The sequence below is a fragment of the Triturus cristatus genome, chromosome 4_2, assembly GCF_964204655.1.
Source record: "Triturus cristatus chromosome 4_2, aTriCri1.1, whole genome shotgun sequence".
NCBI lineage: Eukaryota > Metazoa > Chordata > Amphibia > Caudata > Salamandridae > Triturus > Triturus cristatus.
This window is the reverse complement of record NC_140586.1, coordinates 338034512-338050075: the sequence shown is the minus strand read 5'-3', so window position 1 is coordinate 338050075 and position 15564 is coordinate 338034512. Positions and strand designations below refer to the sequence as shown.

The window sequence follows — 15564 nt, the reverse complement described above, 5'->3', positions numbered from 1 at the left end:
TGAGGGATGCTGTGGTGGTCCTGAGTGATGCTGTGGTGACGCTGAGTGATGCTGTGGTGGCGCTGAGTGATGCTGTGGTGGCGCTGAATGATGATGCTGTGGTGGTGCTGAGTGTTGCTGTGGTGGTGCTGAGTGATGCTCTGGTAGTGCTGAGCGATGCTGTGGTGGCCCTGAGTGATGCTGTGGTGGCCCTGAGTGATGCTGTGGTGGTGCTGAGTGATGCTCTGGTGGCGCTGAGTGATGCTGTGGTGGCCCTGAGTGATGCTGTGGTGGCCCTGAGGGATGCTGTGGTGGTGCTGAGTGATGCTGTGGTGACACTGAGTGATGCTGTGGTGGCGCTGAGTGATGCTGTGGTGGCGCTGAATGATGATGCTGTGGTGGTGCTGAGTGTTGCTGTGGTGGTGCTGAGTGATGCTGTGGTGGTGCTGAGTGGTATTGTTGTGGCACTGAGTGATGCTGTGGTGGTGCTGAGTGATGCTGTGATGGTGCTGAGTGATGCTGTGGTGGCGCTGAGTGATGCTGTGGTAGTGCTGAGTGATGCTGTTGTGGTGCTGAGTGATGCTGTGGTGGCGCTGAGTGATGCTGTGGTGGCACTGAGTGATGCTGTGGTGGTGCTGAGTGATGCTGTGGTGGCGCTGAGTGATGCTGTGGTGGCACTGAGTGATTATGCAGTGATGCTGAGTGATGCTGTGGTGGTGCTGAGTGATGCTGTGGTGGCACTGAATGATGCTGTGGTGGCGCTGAGTGATGCTGTTGTGGCGCTGAGTGATGCTGTGGCCTATCTGGGCCATCAGGTGGGGAGTGGCCAGGTGGCGCCCCTCCAGTTAAAGGTCGATGCCATCCAGGCGTGGGAGCCCCCCGCAACCCAAACCGCTGTCCAGGCCTTCTTAGGCCTCACAGGCTACTACCGGCGATTTATTAAGGATTATGGCAGTATTGTGGGGCCCCTCACGGAGCTCACTTCCAAGAAACAGCCCAAGGCGGTGCACTGGACGCCCCGCTGTCAGACCGCTTTTGAAGCCCTCAAGGCGGCCATGTGCGCTGCCCCTGTGCTACAGGCCCCTGACTACAGCAAGGAATTTGTGGTTCAGACCGATGCCTCGGAGTACGGGGTCGGGGCGGTCCTCTCCCAGATGGACACCGAGGGCCTCGACCGACCTGTGGCCTTCATCAGCCGCCGACTGCTGCCACGGGAACAGAGGTGGAGCACCATCGAGCGGGAAGCCTTCGCTGTGGTCTGGGCTCTCAAGAAGCTCCGGCCCTACCTTTTCGGCACCCACTTCCGAGTCCAAACTGACCACCGGCCCTTGCGGTGGCTAATGCAAATACGGGGCGAGAACCCCAAGTTGTTGCGATGGTCCATCTCGTTGCAAGGGATGGACTTCACCGTGGAGCACCGGCCCGGCAACGACCACGCCAATGCCGACGGCCTGTCCAGATTCTTCCGCCTCGGCGAGGAGAACCCCCAAGGAGATGGGTGACTCTCCCTGCCTTCAGCTGGGGGGGACGCGTGTTGGAGCCGGCCTCGTGGCGTGGTCCTGTTCCCCCTCGCTAAGCCGCACGAGGTCCCATGCACCTCGGGGCTCCTCCATTTTGGATTGTACGTGACTCTACGTAACCACCTACGTGACCCCGCTCCACCCGCCTCGGTCCCAGCGAGGCCCGACATCGGGGCGCCAACCCCTGGCCAGGGGGATACCACGTGAACACCTCCCCACTCCCGGCGGAGGGCAGTATCGATGGGACCCCCAACCGTCCTTCCACACCTAGGTGCGATCGCCCCACAGCTCTCTTGGGCCTGGTGCCTCTCCTGCTGGGCGTCTGGCCGCTCCCGACCCGGCCTCTCCGCCCCCCGGGCGCAAGGGTCCGGACATCAAAGGGCTCCAGACCTATATCTGGGGCGACTCGGCAACAAGACGGCAGTTGTATCCCGGAGTCAAGAGCCCTGCTGATCGGATCGCGGCTGACCCTACGGAGAAAGACTCATCCTGAAATCACACTCTGAGCCCTGCTGACGACGTCGCGGCTCCATCGTGCTTAAAAGACCTTCACGAACCTTTGGGGCCCTGCTGACGCTGTCGCGGCCCGACCTTGTTGAACTTACCATCAGAGCCCAGCTGACCTCGTCGCGGCTCAACCGAAGCGGACCTACCACCGGAGCCCTGCTGACTGTGTCGCGGCTCGACCCAAGCGGAACTACCACCCGAGCCCTGCAGACACCGTCGCGGCTCCCCCCGTCCGAGCTGCTTTGAGACCAGCGTGCAAGGTCTGGCGCAGAGCCTCCCCGTACCAGGCTGGTACCAAGACTGTCCCGCTACCCTACCCCCACAAAGACATTGAGACTCTTTCTGGATCACTCGATCCCCCTGTAAATATATTGAATGTGCTACCATTGATAAAGTACCAAGATAAGCAACTGATACGGAGTCCTGTGTAGTGGTGTTACTGGGCCTAGTACGATCACAGGAGAAGAACCTCTCCTAGGAGGCTTCTCGGCGGCGCTCGGCTATAACTTTGCGGTAGGAAGGTGCCCCGGAGTAGTCCCCCCGACTCCCCGGTGGTCCTGCCTCTAACATGCCGAGTGATGCTGTGGTGGCGCTGAGTGATGCTGTGGTGGCACTGAGTGATTATGCGGTGATGCTGAGTGATGCTGTGGTGGTGCTGAGTGATGCTGTGGTGGCACTGAATGATGCTGTGGTGGCGCTGAGTGATGCTGTGATGGCGCTGAGTGATGCTGAGGTGGTGCTGAGTGATGCTGTGGTGGCGCTGAGTGATGCTGTGGTGGTGCTGAGTGATGCTGTTGTGGCGCAGAGTGATGCTTTGGTGGCGCTGAGTGATGCTGTGGTGGCGCTGAGTGATGCTTTGGTGGTGCTAAGTGATGCTGTGGTCGCGCTGAGTGATTCTGTGGTGGCACTGAGTGATGCTGTGGTGGCACTGAGTGATGCTGTGGTGATGCTGAGTGATGCTGTGGTGGTGCTGAGTAATGCTGTGGTGGCGCTGAGTGATGCTGTGGTAGCGCTGAGTGATGCTGTTGTGGCGCTGAGTGATGCTTTGGTGGTGCTAAGTGATGCTGTGGTGGCGCTGAGGGATGCTGTGGTGGCGCTGAGTGATGCTGTGGTGGCACTGAGTGATTATGCGGTGATGCTGAGTGATGCTGTGCTGGTGCTAAGTGATGCTGTGGTGGCTCTGAATGATGCTATGGTGGTGCTGAGTGATGCTGTTGTGGCACTGAGTGATTATGCGGTGATGCTGAGTGATGCTGTGGTGGTGCTGAGTGATGCTGTGGTGGCACTGAATGATGCTGTGGTGGTGCTGAGTGATGCTGTTGTGGCGCTGAGTGATGCTGTGGTGATGCTGAATGATGCTGTGATGGCGCTGAGTGATGCTGAGTTGGCGCTGAGTGATGCTGTGGTGGCGCTGAGTGATGCTGTGGTGGCGCTGAGTGATGCTGTGATAGTGCTGATTGATGCTGTGGTAGCGCTGAGTGATGCTGTGGTAGTGCTGAGTGATGCTGTGGTGGTGCTGAGTGATGCTGTGGTGGCCCTGAGTGATGCTGTGGTGGCCCTGAGGGATGCTGTGGTGGTGCTGAGTGATGCTGTTGTGACGCTGAGTGATGCTGTGGTGGCGCTGAGTGATGCTGTGGTGGCGCTGAATGATGATGCTGTGGTGGTGCTGAGTGTTGCTGTGGTGGTGCTGAGTGATGCTGTGGTGGTGCTGAGTGGTATTGTTGTGGCACTGAGTGATGCTGTGGTGGTGCTGAGTGATGCTGTGATAGTGCTGATTGATGCTGTGGTGGCGCTGAGTGATGCTGTGGTAGTGCTGAGTGATGCTGTTGTGGTGCTGAGTGATGCTGTGGTGACGCTGAGTGATGCTGTGGTGGCACTGAGTGATGCTGTGGTGGTGCTGAGTGATGCTCTGGTGGCTCTGAATGATGCTGTGGTGGCACTGAGTGATTATGCGGTGATGCTGAGTGATGCTGTGGTGGTGCTGAGTGATGCTGTGGTGGCACTGAATGATGCTGTTGTGGCGCTGAGTGATGCTGTGGTGGCACTGAGTGATTATGCGGTGATGCTGAGTGATGCTGTGGTGGTGCTGAGTGATGCTGTGGTGGCACTGAATGATGCTGTTGTGGCGCTGAATGATGATGCTGTGGTGGTGCTGAGTGTTGCTGTGGTGGTGCTGAGTGATGCTGTGGTGGTGCTGAGTGGTATTGTTGTGGCACTTAGTGATGCTGTGGTGGTGCTGAGTGATGCTGTGATAGTGCTGATTGATGCTGTGGTGGCGCTGAGTGATGCTGTGGTAGTGCTGAGTGATGCTGTTGTGGTGCTGAGTGATGCTGTGGTGACGCCGAGTGATGCTGTGGTGGCACTGAGTGATGCTGTGGTGGTGCTGAGTGATGCTCTGGTGGCTCTGAATGATGCTGTGGTGGCACTGAGTGATTATGCGGTGATGCTGAGTGATGCTGTGGTGGTGCTGAGTGATGCTGTGGTGGCACTTAATGATGCTGTGGTGGCGCTGAGTGATGCTGTGGTGGCACTGAGTGATTATGCGGTGATGCTGAGTGATGCTGTGGTGGTGCTGAGTGATGCTGTGGTGGCACTGAATGATGCTGTGGTGGCGCTGAGTGATGCTGTGGTGGTGCAGAGTGATGCTGTGGTGGTGCAGAGTGATGCTGTGGTGGCGCTGAGTGATGCTGTGGTGGCACTGAGAGATTATGCGGTGATGCTGAGAGATGCTGTGGTGGTGCTGAGTGATGCTGTGGTGGCACTGAATGATGCTGTGGTGGCGCTGAGTGATGCTGTTGTGGCGCTGAGTGATGCTGTGGTGACGCTGAGTGATGCTGTGATGGCGCTGAGTGATGCTGTGGTGACGCTGAGTGATGCTGTGATGGCGCTGAGTGATGCTGAGGTGGTGCTGAGTGATGCTGTGGTGGCGCTGAGTGATGCTGTGGTGGTGCTGAGTGATGCTGTTGTGGCGCTGAGTGATGCTTTGGTGGCGCTGAGTGATGCTGTGGTGGCGCTGAGTGATGCTTTGGTGGTGCTAAGTGATGCTGTGGTCGCGCTGAGTGATTCTGTGGTGGCACTGAGTGATGCTGTGGTGGCACTGAGTGATTATGCGGTGATGCTGAGTGATGCTGTGGTGGTGCTGAGTGATGCTGTGTGGCACTGAATGATGCTGTGGTGGCGCTGAGTGATGCTGTTGTGGTGCTGAGTGATTCTGTGGTGACGCTGAGTGATGCTGTGATGGCGCTGAGTGATGCTGAGTTGGTGCTGAGTGATGCTGTGGTGGCGCTGAGTGATGCTGTGGTGGCGCTGAGTGATGCTGTGATAGTGCTGATTGATGCTGTGGTGGCGCTGAGTGATGCTGTGGTAGTGCTGAGTGATGCTGTGGTGGTGCTGAGTGATGCTGTGGTTGCCCTGAGTGATGCTGTGGTGGCCCTGAGGGATGCTGTGGTGGTACTGAGTGATGCTGTGGTGACGCTGAGTGATGCTGTGGTGGCGCTGAGTGATGCTGTGTTGGCGCTGAATGATGATGCTGTGGTGGTGCTGAGTGTTGCTGTGGTGGTGCTGAGTGATGCTGTGGTGGTGCTGAGTGGTATTGTTGTGGCACTTAGTGATGCTGTGGTGGTGCTGAGTGATGCTGTGATAGTGCTGATTGATGCTGTGGTGGCGCTGAGTGATGCTGTGGTAGTGCTGAGTGATGCTGTTGTGGTGCTGAGTGATGCTGTGGTGACGCCGAGTGATGCTGTGGTGGCACTGAGTGATGCTGTGGTGGTGCTGAGTGATGCTCTGGTGGCTCTGAATGATGCTGTGGTGGCACTGAGTGATTATGCGGTGATGCTGAGTGATGCTGTGGTGGTGCTGAGTGATGCTGTGGTGGCACTTAATGATGCTGTGGTGGCGCTGAGTGATGCTGTGGTGGCACTGAGTGATTATGCGGTGATGCTGAGTGATGCTGTGGTGGTGCTGAGTGATGCTGTGGTGGCACTGAATGATGCTGTGGTGGCGCTGAGTGATGCTGTTGTGGCGCTGAGTGATGCTGTGGTGACGTTGAGTGATGCTGTGATGGCGCTGAGTGAAGCTGAGGTGGTGCTGAGTGATGCTGTGGTGGCGCTGAGTGATGCTGTGGTGACGCTGAGTGATGTTGTGGTGATGCTGAGTGATGCTGTGGTGGTGCTGAGTAATGCTGTGGTGGCGCTGAGTGATGCTGTGGTAGCGCTGAGTGATGCTGTTGTGGCGCTGAGTGATGCTTTGGTGGTGCTAAGTGATGCTGTGGTGGCGCTGAGTGATGCTGTGGTGGCGCTGAGTGATGCTGTGGTGGCACTGAGTGATTATGCGGTGATGCTGAGTGATGCTGTGGTGGTGCTAAGTGATGCTGTGGTGGCTCTGAATGATGCTATGGTGGTGCTGAGTGATGCTGTTGTGGCACTGAGTGATTATGCGGTGATGCTGAGTGATGCTGTGGTGGTGCTGAGTGATGCTGTGGTGGCACTGAATGATGCTGTGGTGGTGCTGAGTGATGCTGTTGTGGCGCTGAGTGATGCTGTGGTGACGCTGAATGATGCTGTGATGGCGCTGAGTGATGCTGAGTTGGCGCTGAGTGATGCTGTGGTGGCGCTGAGTGATGCTGTGGTGGCGCTGAGTGATGCTGTGATAGTGCTGATTGATGCTGTGGTAGCGCTGAGTGATGCTGTGGTAGTGCTGAGTGATGCTGTGGTGGTGCTGAGTGATGCTGTGGTGGCCCTGAGTGATGCTGTGGTGGCCCTGAGGGATGCTGTGGTGGTGCTGAGTGATGCTGTTGTGACGCTGAGTGATGCTGTGGTGGCGCTGAGTGATGCTGTGGTGGCGCTGAATGATGATGCTGTGGTGGTGCTGAGTGTTGCTGTGGTGGTGCTGAGTGATGCTGTGGTGGTGCTGAGTGGTATTGTTGTGGCACTGAGTGATGCTGTGGTGGTGCTAAGTGATGCTGTGATAGTGCTGATTGATGCTGTGGTGGCGCTGAGTGATGCTGTGGTAGTGCTGAGTGATGCTGTTGTGGTGCTGAGTGATGCTGTGGTGACGCTGAGTGATGCTGTGGTGGCACTGAGTGATGCTGTGGTGGTGCTGAGTGATGCTCTGGTGGCTCTGAATGATGCTGTGGTGGCACTGAGTGATTATGCGGTGATGCTGAGTGATGCTGTGGTGGTGCTGAGTGATGCTGTCGTGGCACTGATTGATGCTGTTGTGGCGCTGAGTGATGCTGTGGTGGCACTGAGTGATTATGCGGTGATGCTGAGTGATGCTGTGGTGGTGCTGAGTGATGCTGTGGTGGCACTGAATGATGCTGTTGTGGCGCTGAATGATGATGCTGTGGTGGTGCTGAGTGTTGCTGTGGTGGTGCTGAGTGATGCTGTGGTGGTGCTGAGTGGTATTGTTGTGGCACTTAGTGATGCTGTGGTGGTGCTGAGTGATGCTGTGATAGTGCTGATTGATGCTGTGGTGGCGCTGAGTGATGCTGTGGTAGTGCTGAGTGATGCTGTTGTGGTGCTGAGTGATGCTGTGGTGACGCCGAGTGATGCTGTGGTGGCACTGAGTGATGCTGTGGTGGTGCTGAGTGATGCTCTGGTGGCTCTGAATGATGCTGTGGTGGCACTGAGTGATTATGCGGTGATGCTGAGTGATGCTGTGGTGGTGCTGAGTGATGCTGTGGTGGCACTTAATGATGCTGTGGTGGCGCTGAGTGATGCTGTGGTGGCACTGAGTGATTATGCGGTGATGCTGAGTGATGCTGTGGTGGTGCTGAGTGATGCTGTGGTGGCACTGAATGATGCTGTGGTGGCGCTGAGTGATGCTGTTGTGGCGCTGAGTGATGCTGTGGTGACGTTGAGTGATGCTGTGATGGCGCTGAGTGAAGCTGAGGTGGTGCTGAGTGATGCTGTGGTGGCGCTGAGTGATGCTGTGGTGACGCTGAGTGATGCTGTGGTGATGCTGAGTGATGCTGTGGTGGTGCTGAGTAATGCTGTGGTGGCGCTGAGTGATGCTGTGGTAGCGCTGAGTGATGCTGTTGTGGCGCTGAGTGATGCTTTGGTGGTGCTAAGTGATGCTGTGGTGGCGCTGAGTGATGCTGTGGTGGCGCTGAGTGATGCTGTGGTGGCACTGAGTGATTATGCGGTGATGCTGAGTGATGCTGTGGTGGTGCTAAGTGATGCTGTGGTGGCTCTGAATGATGCTATGGTGGTGCTGAGTGATGCTGTTGTGGCACTGAGTGATTATGCGGTGATGCTGAGTGATGCTGTGGTGGTGCTGAGTGATGCTGTGGTGGCACTGAATGATGCTGTGGTGGTGCTGAGTGATGCTGTTGTGGCGCTGAGTGATGCTGTGGTGACGCTGAGTGATGCTGTGATGGCGCTGAGTGATGCTGAGTTGGCGCTGAGTGATGCTGTGGTGGCGCTGAGTGATGCTGTGGTGGCGCTGAGTGATGCTGTGATAGTGCTGATTGATGCTGTGGTAGCGCTGAGTGATGCTGTGGTAGTGCTGAGTGATGCTGTGGTGGTGCTGAGTGATGCTGTGGTGGCCCTGAGTGATGCTGTGGTGGCCCTGAGGGATGCTGTGGTGGTGCTGAGTGATGCTGTTGTGACGCTGAGTGATGCTGTGGTGGCGCTGAGTGATGCTGTGGTGGCGCTGAATGATGATGCTGTGGTGGTGCTGAGTGTTGCTGTGGTGGTGCTGAGTGATGCTGTTGTGGTGCTGAGTGGTATTGTTGTGGCACTGAGTGATGCTGTGGTGGTGCTGAGTGATGCTGTGATAGTGCTGATTGATGCTGTGGTGGCGCTGAGTGATGCTGTGGTAGTGCTGAGTGATGCTGTTGTGGTGCTGAGTGATGCTGTGGTGACGCTGAGTGATGCTGTGGTGGCACTGAGTGATGCTGTGGTGGTGCTGAGTGATGCTCTGGTGGCTCTGAATGATGCTGTGGTGGCACTGAGTGATTATGCGGTGATGCTGAGTGATGCTGTGGTGGTGCTGAGTGATGCTGTGGTGGCACTGAATGATGCTGTTGTGGCGCTGAGTGATGCTGTGGTGGCACTGAGTGATTATGCGGTGATGCTGATTGATGCTGTGGTGGCACTGAATGATGCTGTGGTGGCGCTGAGTGATGCTGTTGTGGTGCTGAGTGATGCTGTGGTGACGTTGAGTGATGATGTGATGGCGCTGAGTGAAGCTGAGGTGGTGCTGAGTGATGCTGTGGTGGCGCTGAGTGATGCTGTGGTGACGCTGAGTGATGCTGTGGTGACGCTGAGTGATGCTTTGGTGGTGCTGAGTAATGCTGTGGTGGCGCTGAGTGATGCTGTGGTAGCGCTGAGTGATGCTGTTGTGGCGCTGAGTGATGCTTTGGTGGTGCTAAGTGATGCTGTGGTGGCGCTGAGTGATGCTGTGGTGGCGCTGAGTGATGCTGTGTTGGCACTGAGTGATTATGCGATGATGCTGAGTGATGCTGTGGTGGTGCTGAGTGATGCTGTGGTGGCTCTGAATGATGCTATGGTGGTGCTGAGTGATGCTGTTGTGGCGCTGAGTGATGCTGTGGTGACGCTGAGTGATGCTGTGATGGTGCTGAGTGATGCTGATGTGGTGCTGAGTGATGCTGTGGTGACGCTGAGTTATGCTTTGGTGGTGCTGAGTGATATTGTGTTGGGGAGTCCGAAGTGATCCTGTGTTGGCCCTGAGCGATGCTGTGGTGGCCCTAAGTGATGTTGTGGTGGCCCTGAGTGATGCTGTGGTGGTGCTGAGTGATGCTGTGGTGGTGCTGAGTGATGCTGTGGTGGCCCTGAGTGATGCTGTTGTGGCCCTGAGTGATGCTGTGGTTGTGCTGAGTGATGCTGTGGTGGCGCTGAGTGATGTTGTGGTGGCGCTGAGTGATGCTGTGGTGACGCTGAATGATGATGCTCTGGTGATGCTGAGTGTTGCTGTGGTGGTGCTGAGTGATGCTGTGGTGGTGCTGAGTGGTATTTTTTTGGCACTGAGTGATGCTGTGGTGGTGCTGAGTGATGCTGTGATGGTGCTGAGTGATGCTGTGGTGGCGCTGAGTGATGCTGTGGTAGTGCTGAGTGATGCTGTTGTGGTGCTGAGTGATGCTGTGGTGGCGCTGAGTGATGCTGTGGTGGCACTGAGTGATGCTGTGGTGGTGCTGAGTGATGCTGTGGTGGCGCTGAGTGATGCTGTAGTGACACTTAGTGATTATGTGGTGATGCTGAGTGGTGCTGTGGTGGTGCTGAGTGATGCTGTGGTGGCACTGAATGATGCTGTGGTGGCACTGAGTGATGCTGTTTTGGCGCTGAGTGATGCTGTGGTGACGCTGAGTGGTGCTGTGATGGCGCTGAGTAATGCTGAGGTGGTGCTGAGTGATGCTGTGGTGGCGCTGAGTGGTGCTGTGGTAGCGCTGAGTGATGCTGTGGTGGTGCTGAGTGATACTCTGGTGGTGCTGAGTGATGCTGTGGTGGTGCTGAGTGATGCTGTGGTAGCGCTGAGTGATGCCGTGGTGGCACTGAGTGATGCTGTGATGGTGCTTATTGATGCTGTGGTGGCGCTGAGTGATGCTGTGTGTTGGAGGGAGGACCACCGGGGAGTCGGGGGGACTACTCCGGGCACCTTCCTACCGCAAAGTTATAGCCGAGCGCCGCCGAGAAGCCTCCTAGGAGAGGTCCTTCTCCTGTGATCGTACTAGGCCCAGTAACACCACTACACAGGACTCCGTATCAGTTGCTTATCTTGGTACTTTATCAATGGTAGCTGTTGGAAGGCGGACCCCGAGGAGTCGGCGAGACCACCAAGGGGGGGCCCTCACCCTGTACGAAGTAGCCGAGCGCCGCCGAGAGGTCTCCTGAGAGATGCTTCTCCTATCACGTACTAGCACAGTAACACCACCACACAGGACTCAAGGAGGTTGTCTCCAGACAAGCAATTCTTTATCAGCAATAAAAAGGTTACGAGGTCAATATTTACACGAAGGGATCGAGGGATCCACCAAAAGTCTCAGTGTCTCTTTGGAAGGGTAGGGGTAGCGGGACAGTCTTTGGCAGGAGTGCGGTACGAGGGTACCTGGGGCCCAGTTCTTATCCTCAAGCTGGAGGACCTCCGGATCTCGGAGGGGTCGAGCCGCGACGGCGTCAGCAGGGCTCCAGCGTACAGTTCGTGGAGAGCCGCGATCCAATCAGCAGGGCTCTCAAGATGGTTTCTGCTCAGCTCGAGCCGCGACGTCGTCAGCAGGGCTCCGAGGGAGGTTTCAGCGAGGTTGGGCCGCGACAGCGTCAGCAGGGCTCCGATGTTCCAGGTGGCTTCAAAGTGTCCACAAGAAGGAGCCGCGACGCAGTCAGCAGGGCTCGTGATGGTTCCGACAAGAGTTCTTCTCCGTAGGGTCAGCCGCGATTCAATCAGCAGGGCTCTCGACTCCGGGATACAACTGCCGATCTGTGGCGGGGTCGCTCCAGATATAGGTCTGGAGCCCTTTGATGTCCGGACCCTGGCGCCCGGGGGGGGGCGGAGAGGCCGGGTGGAGGTGGCCAGACGCCCAGCAGGAGAGGGGCCAGGCCCAAGGGAGTTGCAGGGCGATCACACCTCGAGAGGGGAGGACAGTTGGGGGTCCCATCGATACTGTCCTCCGCCGGGGGCGATGAATGGTTTCTGCGGCCCCCCCTGGCCAGTTCGTGGTGCCTCGATGTCGGGGCTTCGCTGGGGTCGAGGCCGGGTTGAGCGGGGTCGCGTTGGCTGGTGCACAGAGTCACGTGGATGCCAACAAGATGGCGGAGCCACGAGGGGTATGCGACCTCGTGCAACTCAGGATGAAGGGCCTCGGTGCAGTTCAGAAGGGTGGCCCGTGAAGGCCGGGGCGGGGAACGGGCTCAATCCACGGGGGTAAGGACCACGCCACGAGGCCGGGTCCAACAGTAGCACATTCAATATATTTACAGGGGGATCGAGTGATCCAGAAGAGTCTCAATGTCTTTGTGGGGGTAGGGTAGCGGCACAGTCTTAGTACCAGCCTGGTACGGGGAGGCTCTGCGCCAGAGCTTGTGTGCTGGTCTCAAAGCAGCTCGGACGTGGGGAGCCGCGACGGTGTCTGCAGGGCTCGGGTGGTAGTTCCGCTTGGGTCGAGCCGCGACACAGTCAGCAGGGCTCCGGTGGTAGGTCCGCTTTGGTCGAGCCGCGACGAGGTCAGCTGGGCTCTGATGGTAAGTTCAACAAGGTCGGGCCGCGACAGCGTCAGCAGGGCCCCAAAGGTTCGTGAAGGTCTTTTAAGCACGATGGAGCCGCGACGTCGTCAGCAGGGCTCAGAGTGTAGTTTCAGGATGAGTCTTTCTCCGTAGGGTCAGCCGCGATCCGATCAGCAGGGCTCTTGACTCCGGGATACAACTGCCGTCTTGTTGCCGGGTCGCCCCAGATATAGGTCTGGAGCCCTTTGATGTCCGGACCCTTGCGCCCGGGGGGGGGCGGAGAGGCCGGGTCGGGAGCGGCCAGACGCCCAGCAGGAGAGGCGCCAGGCCCAAGAGAGCTGTGGGGCGATCGCACCTAGGTGTGGAAGGACGGTTGGGGGTCCCATCGATACTGCCCTCCGCCGGGAGTGGGGAGGTGTTCACGTGGTATCCCCCTGGCCAGGGGTTGGCGCCCTGATGTCGGGCCTCGCCGGGACCGAGGCCGGGTGGAGCTGGGTCACGTAGGTGGTTACGTAGAGTCACGTACAATCCAAAATGGAGGAGCCCCGAGGTGCATGGGACCTCGTGCGGCTTAGCGAGGGGGAACAGGACCACGCCATGAGGCCGGCTCCAACACTGTGGTAGTGCTGAGTGATGCTGTTGTGGTGCTGAGTGATGCTGTGGTGGCGTTGAGTGATGCTGTGGTGGCACTGAGTGATGCTGTGGTGGTGCTGAGTGATGCTGTGGTGGCTCTGAGTGATGCTGTGGTGGCACTGAGTGATTATGCGGTGATGCTGGGTAATGCTGTGGTGGTGCTGAGTGATGCTGTGTGGCACTGAATGATGCTGTGGTGGTGCTGAGTGATGCTGTGATGGCGCTGAGTGATGCTGTGGTGGCGCTGAGTGATGCTGTGGTGGCGCTGAGTGATCCTTTGGTGGTGCTGAGTGATGCTGTGGTGGCGCTGAGTGATGCTGTGGTAGCGCTGAGTGATGCTGTGGTAGCATTGTTATTGATGTCAAAAAACATGAACGCACAAAAATCTTTAAGAATAGGAACCTCATTTTGATGTAGGTTCCTGGCCAGCCTACCAGGATTAACTAAAACCACAACCATGTGCTATGTTCTGTGGAATGAGCAGAATTAGCAAGCATGTTTTGCTGTATTTCCAATCAATGTTTTACAAAGAAACTGAGTACCGTAAACAAACTAGCCAAAGGAACATTCTGGGGCTGCATTGTTTATCTGCAGATGAAGGCCAAAAGCTTTTATTCACATGCATACATAATTGACATTTCTATACCCTTTGTTCTCCATGATAACTTCATGGGCACATTCTTGTACTGGGAAGGTAGATCATTGCCAGTTCACAGTTAAAGCACTCCTAATCTACAGATGTTTGTTCACAGATATACATTCTAGTTCTCAGCTGATTGAAAGTTTCTGTTGCCTTATCAGATGGAAATATCAAGCGTCTCAGTCATAGGCTCTGCTTCCTGAGCTAAGCTCCGAAAAATATGCATCCGAGTACCTCTGACATGTAAATCACACTTCCTGCAAACTCACCAGATCCCCACACAGACACCAAAACCACATTTGTTCTTGAATTTGTTGTAGTTTGTGCAGGTATCGCCGTTCCCACTGCCCGAGCTTTACCCCTTGTTACTGCAGTACCATGCAAGCTTTCCCGAGTAATCAATACCTTGCTGCTGTGACACTGCTATCAACCAAACACTGGTTATTATGGGCACACATGTGAGTAGTCTATTTCCACAGCTCGCAGCTAGTTATTCTGAGCAGAGATGTGTTGAGGGTATATGTAAGCAAATGCCCCTCTGCAACTAAAAATACGTAAAAATATACTTCTATTTTTACACATTGTTACATCTAATTTTTTGGGTGAGGTAAGTCTCGTTTGTTAGAGGGCCAACGATTTGTGCAGTGAAAGGTCGTTGGCTTTACTTTGAGATTTCAGGAAACTGATGCCATCTATTTTTGCTTCTAACACTTTCATAGCTTTGCTCATGCAGTATTATTTATGTCTTCAAGAGATTGTTCTTTCTTCCGCAGTTTCTGCTGTCGTGAAGTCATCTTCTATTAGTGCGTGCACCGCCATGTTGCTATCTGCCCCGTGAATAAAGATTGGTGCAGGCAGCCGCTAAGTGCTATCGATTGTTAACGAAAGCATCTCTGAGATAGAGCGGAGCCAACCTGTTATTTCATGGGAAAGGCTTTCATTTGTGCGTTTTTTGTGTTTATCGTTCTTTTCGTGGATAAAAGGAAGACCTTGTCATACCGCCACACGACTCACGTAAAAGGAGTAACGGGTCTTTCAGCAGCATTGTTGATAGGTGTGATCACACCAGGGTTGCAGGAAAAAACAAGTGAGAGGGGTGGGGGGGAGTGCACGCGCGCGCTTGCTAAGCAGCAGCTGTTTGCTCTTTATGTTGAGAGATGAAAGCAAGATGGCGCCTCTGCTCGTAACTGTGTGCGTAACCGCACGCTCTAGGCCACACAAAAAGCTGTGGTCGGCTTTTTAAAGCACACTCACTAAATGTCTCGCCAGTCAGCGCATGCACTCGCTCAGGCGAGACCTAAAAAAGGGAAAATGAGCTATCTCTTTGAAAAATGCCAAAACTATGGTAAAAAAAATTGTTTCTTTTTATTTAGCTCTGCATGTTCCTGAAATCTGGGAAGATGGTGACTTTATCACAGCAAACTGTTCATTGATGCCATTTTTAGAAAAAAACCAGACACTTTTATCCAAACACACTTTTTTGCTATTTTTCCCCAAAAACTCAAAATGTAGCTATATTTTGCATATTTTCCCCAACCCCTTCAGGGGAATCCAGAAACCCTGGATACCTTTAGAATCCCCAGGATGTTGGTAAAAAGGACATCTGGCGTGGATACCTTATGTGGAAAAAATGTTATGGAGCCCTAAGCACAAACTACACCAAACAGGGGGGTGGGGCCGAGGAGGCCCAGCAGCTAAGGGGTTAATGACCATGGGGACCCCACTCTCCTGGGCCGGCTCAGTAGGTATGTGCCGGGGAGGCCATCCCCTGGACATATTGGTTTCCCTGCCCACATCGGCGCAGGCAGGGAAATGTGTTTGCATTTTTTACTCCAAGTCCGCTCCCAGTGGGCAGGAACTTTAAAAATGCTCCTGTACATTGGGAGCAGACTTTTGATCTGTTTCCCTATCGGGCAGGGAAATAGATCAAAATGTTGCTCCCACCTGTAGTGCGCAGCATTTGTAGCTGCTCCCTCCAGCAGGAGCAATGTCGGCTCCCGCTGTATGAGGGGAGCCAGCTGGGGACACATGGGCCACCTGCAGCCCCCAATGAATGTGTGGTGGGTGCCCTGGGTGGGTACCAGGGCACCCACCTTTATTGATGTCG

At 55.6% G+C, this 15564-nt stretch overlaps 1 protein-coding gene across 1 annotated transcript in view; it reads right to left on the bottom strand.

Annotated features, from left to right (window-relative positions):
- SHCBP1L (SHC binding and spindle associated 1 like) overlaps positions 1-15564 on the bottom strand; it is a 1698124-nt gene that overhangs the window by 1647435 nt on the left and 35125 nt on the right. The window lies entirely within an intron of this gene.